Source organism: Phlebotomus argentipes, unplaced genomic scaffold (genome assembly GCF_947086385.1).
Source record: "Phlebotomus argentipes unplaced genomic scaffold, Phlebotomus argentipes genome assembly scaffold_4, whole genome shotgun sequence".
NCBI lineage: Eukaryota > Metazoa > Arthropoda > Insecta > Diptera > Psychodidae > Phlebotomus > Phlebotomus argentipes.
This window is the reverse complement of record NW_026776174.1, coordinates 7899367-7907615: the sequence shown is the minus strand read 5'-3', so window position 1 is coordinate 7907615 and position 8249 is coordinate 7899367.

The window sequence follows — 8249 nt, the reverse complement described above, 5'->3', positions numbered from 1 at the left end:
GCAGTGAAAGATGTGAAAACTTCCGTTGTGGATTTTTACAATCCACCCTGACGAGAGAAAACATCACTTCCCCGCGCGACATCACTTGGTCGAGCAACGGTGAATAACCTTCCGGTTTATTTTAAGTAAAAATACAATAGCAGAAAGGAAAGCTATCTTTTAGTGTATCGCCCTTCCTGCTAACTATAATTAACGCGGGAAACTGCATTTTTTCCTTATACGGATGTCGAGAGAGCGCTCTGCATGGGGGAAACACGTGAGCTCCATGAGCTGCAAAGACACCCCTTGATGACTTGTCGTTCGTGTAAAATATTCTATCTTCTGAGACGCATCAGGCGCATCTCTTCACTTTCCCACCGACATTTGTGGATGAAAATCAAAATCCTACCACAAATTAGCGCATTTTCTAAACACATTCAATTCCCAGCGAGCCATTGACCTGTTTTATTGCTGAGTCAAAGTGCTCACAATTGAGCTTGCAAGACGTTGAAATTTAGTGACCAAAACTCCATTCCTCGATATATCAATCGATTTGATTGAAAATTTTCCCAGTTTTTCGTGGTTTTCAGTCTCCTAGAGGACAATAAACACCTTAAAATATTTATAAATTGCCTCTAAATACTTTTAAACACAAGAATCTTTTATTTTCCTGTGCTAAATGTGTCATGAAAAACGCTCGAACAGATGCTTTGCTACGCCACTGTTCGGAATCGCTTGAAGAAAATCTAGAGAAAATCTATTTTCTTTAATTTTTCTCTAAAACAAAAACCGGTCTGTATTTCTAATAGGATGTATAAAAATTGCTTCAATGAGCATCCTTGAAACAGAGCCTTAAAGTGACATAAAAAACAAGTTAAAAGGGGCGATAAGAGGCCTGAGAGTACAATAATCGAATTATATATTTAATAATCTTGATTGTTGTACCAATACCTTCACTAATCGCCGCTACAATTGCAAGTAATGCTAATACTTTGACCTGAAACAAGCGCCTTTGCGAGCTGATCTTGAAAGAAAGTGAAGAAAGTTCTTAGGCGAATTTCGAGAGGCATGAATTTGAGCAAGATTCTTGTCGTGACAGAATGAAGAAAGCACGAGTGCTGTGCTTCTTCACTGTGAAACCTTTCATTACTCATAGAATGCAATTAGCATTGAACTTCGTGCTTCGAAAGAGAAATTATTTCTGTATTTCACACTCAATATATGTAGGTTTATACTTAATGTGTGATCCAGTTGCTAGAAACAGATTATTCATAATAAAACACATTACAAATCAGCTGAAAAAATGAGAGTAATTTCATCAATCAAATTAATTATATACTTTTCTAATAGCTCAGTTAAATATGGAGGAAGATTCTCTATATTGCTTTTACCGAACTGTGCAAATTCTCATTAGACGCAGAAAGAAAGTTTATGCTGTGTCGTTTTGGAAACACTTATAAAATGCCACATCACAGACGAAATATTTGCAAGCAATGGTGGAAAGACTAAAATTAAACCGACTGAGAGATTTTTTCCCCATATATTTAATTCTGTTTAGTCGCATATTGTCTCAATGGCGATGAAATACTTCAAGTGTTTCACGCTGAAGGTGATTGAAGAAGGGATCCCTATTGTGGCGGATTTGGGAAAATGGGTCCCTGTGAAAAATGCGTGAATTCTTTTGGAGAAAATGCGCGCATTTTTGCCGGCGTCTGCAATTTCCCCGCAGAATCATAATCTGTCTCCAATGTCTGCATGCGGCTGAGTGTGTGTCTTTAAAAAGTGGAATGTATATCTTGAGGATGGGGCAATGTAACGTGTATCTAATCTATTTTTGTAAATAGTCATTACATTTCGTCTTGTACAGCGAATCACACAAGGAAGAACCCCAGCAGACAGCATCGGTGTTGATATATCCAAAGGCGTCACACAGGCAGCGCGGATGATTTGAAAGAAGGAGAGAAAAAATAACATAAAGTGTAGAAAAAAAACATTGGAATATGTGGCGGCGTCAACCTATTCCTGGGCTGCGATGTAGATTATTGGGGGACACAAATTTTTCCTCCTAACTAAACAATTTTCTCGGTGTTGGATTCCCTTTTCACCACCAGAATCGCGCGGGGTGGGTAAAAATATATCAATGGGAAGAGAGTGAGAGAGGGAAATTCGGTGTTCATGCGGTGATCGAGTAATTGATTTGAGGGTGATTAATTACTCTTAGGAGTTGCGTAAATCTACAGCATCCTCTTCTCATTTCACACTCTTGCCTCGCTCCACGTTTTCTTCTCTCTGAGTTGCGGAAACTCGAAATAGATTGTCAAGATCGTCTGCAATTCACTATATGTACATATCATGCCTATGTATTGAAAATTGAGCGAAGTAATTAACTTATTCCATTCTCTTCTCTCTTTTTTTTCTGGCTACAATTTCAGCTAGGAGAAGCGGAAACGGCACAAATGGATCAGTCTCGTGAGAAGTTACTCAAGCCATTCGGCCCGCGCCGATTGTACGGCATCAGCAACGACATGGCAATGGATCACGAGTATCCTTCGGTGATATACGAAGAGGAGGACCCCACGGAGCTCCACGAGATGTACAGCGAAGACCAGGCGATGCCCAACTACATCTTCAGGCCGGCCGCCAACATCGCCTGGGCAGATCAGCAGGAGTCGTACAATTCGCTGCCCGTGGAAGTGGGCCAGATAAACAGCGTGGATGAGTACTTTGAGCGATGCGATAGACGAGCTCAGCCCTGGGAAGCTGAAGATGCCAGTGATTTTATTACAACACTCGACGAGAGTCTCATTCTCGATATTCAATCGCTGGAGCGCATTGACGCCATTGACTCGACATCGGGTGGCAAAGTGACTACAATTTCAGGCACTAAGGCCAAAAATCAGAGACCCAAATCTCTGTACGAAATGTCAGCGGTTCAGCACGCAGATGCCGCGGCCAATCAAATTATGGTGACATCAGGTGGACCTGTTGAGAAATTTCCCAAAATCATGACCACTTCTTGCTACGGCGCCCTCGCCACTGGCAGAGACAAGAGAGTCTTGAGCAGCAGTGAGGCCAGTTTGCTGCTGATGCGAAGTCAGGAAGAGTTGCATATCTCACCACCGCTGGAAACCCACCTGATTCTGCCTCATTCGGCGCTCTGGACGACGTCGGCGGACGAGCTGAAGAGCTCAAAGTCACACCAGAGATCCCGCGATGACATCGTCGCCTCGCTAGAGAGCTCATTTTGCGACTCAAACTCAATGTCATCGTCGATTAACTTTTGCGGCGGTCCTAATAAGTACTCCAGTTCGACTACAGTGGCCATTGCTGACATTGCCGAGTTGGGTAAGTGAAAAATTCAATTATGATTTCCGCTTAAGACCGTCTATCTGGACGTACGAAGTGCACTTACAGTAGCGAAAATTTGCTTAGGACACCAATGAAATTTTACGCCTAAAATTCCATATTTCAACTCAAAATTCTCCAGGAAGATTTCTAAATTTGAGGTTATGTTCGAGTTCAATACAATTTACAGTGTTTCTTGTCATCAAAGGCTTAAAATAGAGATGTTTATTGACATAAAAGTGCTTAATTCTGCCAATGATTAACGATTTCTGGGATCTGAACATAAGAATTGATGTCCTAGAATATCTTCTTGATTAGTCACATAACCTAGAAAATGATTATTACGTTTGTTTCTACGTAAAAATCGAGGCAGATTAAAAGAATTGGAATAATGTGTCAGTAAAATTACCTTTTCCCTTTGAATGTTCTTAAAATCAGTTCTTCAGTCTTCTTTAAAAAGCAGTTGAATTATTGCTAACTCAAGGAACAAAACTGGCATCTTCAGACACTTAAGGAGTCTCCTAACATAAGAGAGGAATTACTAAGGTATTCTCTAATAGAATATTGTATCTCAGTCGCGCATAGAAGCAAAGCATTCACTAGTTTATTGATGAAAATGTCTTGAAAACTGAAATAAATATCGAATTTTTAGCACAAGACAAAATTTACAAGTGTCTTAAGCTTATTTTCGCTACTGTATGTGTATTGAGGCTGTATTGACGGGTCATTTTTATGTGTTTCACATTATGTTCATACATAATGGCCATATGTGTGCACATGAGGAGAACCTGTTAATAGATTCTTACCAAATTAAGAAATATGTATAAGTTCTGTAAGATATATATATCGTGAGCACCGCTTCCACCCTTTTTTGCAATCCGATGTCCGTTGGACTTTTAATCATGCACATTTATGTATGTATCGCATGTCTTATGTGCACGTTGACGCATATTAGTTGAAAGTTTGAGGAGAAATTTTAATGGAAATGTTAGTGCGCCACATATTCTTCGTATCATCACAATATCATCAATATCAGAGATGTAGAATTTGGTAAAAAATATACTCTTTCTCAGAATCAGAAGAATCTCATTTTAAAAATCCAGCGATGAAAAGTTACATTGTTTCGTAATCGGCTCAACTCGCTCGGCCAATATAAGTATAATTCCTTAACACCATGTCTTGCGCATTTGATTTATTCTATAGGAGCAGATAATAAATCATGGTATCACTGGCAAAAACACCTTTAGATTCAATTGAGACACGAGTTGACCCTATGGAATTTCATGATATTTTATTGTTATGCTACATTTTGCAAAATTATACACCTTTTCAGCGCGATCATTGTTTGAATGGGCTGAGAATATCGAAACGATATATATTGGTAAATAGCACGATTATTCAAGGGAAAATAAAAGTGCTGCAAACAATTTAATTTTCAACTTCAAATTTAAATAATTTCACATTGCTGTTGTTGTAAACTTGGTATCTGATATGCAATGGAACCTGTCTAAATGTAGCTGTTACTCTGGCGAGTATCGCTGATGCAAGAGTGGTCTTATGCATCGCTAACATGAGATGCAAATGCTCAGCAAAGTTTATTCGGTCAGATACATCGCCACACTCAGCAGGTTGTTGGAAATTGCACATTATTTCAAAATATATAAATAATACTCCCGAAAGGTTGTGCATTATGATCAGAATCCTAAATGGTGTGTATATTTTACATAAAAAGTGATATATTTAAATTGATGTTTAATACTGTTCGCGCTTGTTCGTTCAATGTGTTGCAAAAGTGTATTAACGACCAAGGGGAAGATAATAGGTTAAACAGTGTACACCACTTCTACAATTCCTGTGGAGAATCACAGACACTTCTAGAACTGCGGCAGTTAAATCACGCGTGACAATCGAAAACCCACTGATTTCCTCCAAATTAAGTAATTGTAAATCAATAATGAGCTGAAATTCGTTATATTAAAGAAGAAAATAGAACAAACCGCTCTTAAAATAGACAATTTTGTAGGTTATGATCAATTTCAGTGCAATTAATACAGTGTAAGTTTGCTAAGAAATATTAATTATTCCAATTTGACTGTACAAACTGGTCTTTCTAGACTAGATGTTATTTATGATGAAAACACAGCATTTGTAATTTGTAATTTATCCACGATCATCTCTTTCTTCCCCACGCGTTTCGTGTATTTTCCTTCCTACTCGCACAGTGGCTGTCTCGACATGTCAGAGTCGGACGCTGACAGAGTAGGAAAGAAAATACACGAAACGCGAGGGGAAGAAAGAGATGATCGCGGACAAATTACAAATTACAAATGCTGTGTTTTCACCATTAGGAATGAGATTTTTATTGAAGAAAATAGTGCAAAAATTCTCAAAGTATTGCGAATATTTACTATGAAAGTCGCTCTGAAACGCCTAATATTGCAAATATTCAAGCACTTCCACTTCTAAACACTTCTGCTTTAGCCGTACATCACTTCAGATCATCATATCTTCCCCTTGTTAACGACCACTTAAAATAATTTCAAACTTTCCCACCTCTTTTTCCGCACAACAGTGTGCAAAGTTCCTTGAGTGGGAGCATTTTGTCTAGTCACTGTGATTTCCAGTTATGCTTTATTACATTTAAGGTATTGAATATTAGAGCCTCTCTGGAATTTCATGTGATTTCATTCAATGATGATCCCGCTTTATCATGTCTATTTTCAAGTTTGTTCCCTCAATGTGTGCAAATTGACATAAAATCTCGAATATGCAGTCGTAAAAAATGGAGACAAATTTACTAAATTTGCAGCACAACTTGTGGTTGAGGGAAAATGAACGGATTTCAAATGATGCTGAGGCAGATATTTGAATTGCAATGTTACCTACGTAATTTCCTGTTGAATTTCATTGAACTCTCTTTATGCATTGAGAGTGGATGGTTTCTGCATTTAGGTTTTCACCTACGTACACGTCACCCTTTTACTTTATTAATGACATTATGGTCGCCAATAAGCATATTATGTACGTAAGTAATATGTGTTCAGCCTATCTTTACTCGCCTCTTCGCAATACGTGGGTTTTGGCGGAGAGCAATGAATGAAACTTGCGGAGAGATCTCAAGCAAATATTGCTAAACGGTTCACTCTACGAGTGTTATTTCATTCAGAAAATTGTCTATCAATTGGAGTAAGAGTAAATTGGAATATAAGAGACTCGATGTATTTGGTGTAATTTTATTTTCATCTCAAAACTAATACGCGAGAGAGTGAAATGTTGAGGCTCAAGAATGCATATTAAGTGTTCTTTTTTTCCGTATATTTCTTCAGCTCATATCAATAATGTTCTGTGTGTGACTTGAATATGAAAAGTGGGTCACATGCTCTTTAACATGGCACACCGGTTGAATGCGATGTTAAGTGTACATGTGTATACAAACATGTCGATTAATATGTTGTCATATACTTATGTGTATTAAACATAGCATCAGGCTACATTAACTCTCTCGTCTCTCGAATAATATATGCTGTCAGACAATCTAATGTCTACTATTTCAATATTCACGTCCATAACAAAAATAATACGCAGCGACTTCAAATGATTTATAGGTGACGAATTAGAAATCAACTCCGTTTCTCACCACAAAAGGCACATTTTCTTCCTTTTCACCAACTATTTTTCACAAATTCTTTCATGATGTGCTTTGACATAAACAATAACGACAGAAATTATTAACACATATTGAAGAAAATTGTCAGTGATGACTCTGAAGCTTGCTTTAAACTTAATGTCACGAATATTCAAGTTAACTGCTATCTTATTATATCGAGTCTACTCATGTTTGATTATCGTACATGTGCATAGTGTACGTATAAGGCTTATATTACCTCCGTTTAAATGAAAATCACTTAAATTTCTTTGTCATCAATTTGTTTACACGATTTCTGTGTTAAGATTAAAGCTGCAGAGGTTCGAGATACAATGTTTAATACTGTTATGTTTAAGTATACGTTTTGCATGCGCGATACAATTTACATGAAGGCATTTTCATTTTCGAAAGTGAGAATTTTTATATATTTATATGGGGATAAAAGAAATTAATACTAAATCTACCGGAATCACAAAATTGCTACTCAATCGGGAAGTTTTCTTGTGTTCCCAAGGCTTTTCTGTGATCAAATCCAATGACACACTATTTATTGTAAGACGGTGTATTATTAGCCTTTTCAAGGGGGTGGAAATGAGCGTAAAATCTGTACACCACAAATAATAATAGAAACATCAATTTCATGATTTTGAGGGTTTTTTGAATACCAGAATCTGTTTTAAATCAATCACATAACCTAGAAAAGGAATAAAATCGATTTTTATGTACGAAATAATTTAGAAAATGTCTCAATTTGTTAAAACTGAAGTTTTTGCAATGCAAATATTCTATATATTTCACCACAAAAGCTGTACACCACTTCCGACCATAATATCTGTCCCTTGAGCATCTTTTAAATTCATCCGTTTTGTCAAGCATTTAATCATAATCTTGAATTATTTTTATCCCGGTTTGTACTTACTGAAAATAAGTTGCAAGAAGTCGACGTTAAGTTAATGGAATTACGGAATATTTGAAATCAAATACATCTGTGAATTGTCTGTGGTTTAATTTCCATGAAGCCCAAAATTCATAAAAGGGAAAATTTGTGAGTTTCTCCAAAATGCGTTGGTCGTTATCATTTGCAGTGAGCAGACCTTGCACTATTTACGATCAATGCCACGTATGCACAACTCTAATCTCTTTTTCCCTAAATTTAGTGTACCGTGACGGAAAGAATTAGATTACTTACTAATGTGGAGATAACAAAGAACTCTACACACATTGTCTACGATGCACCACATGTTTAAAATTCGCCATTCTCAGCACTTTATTTATCTCC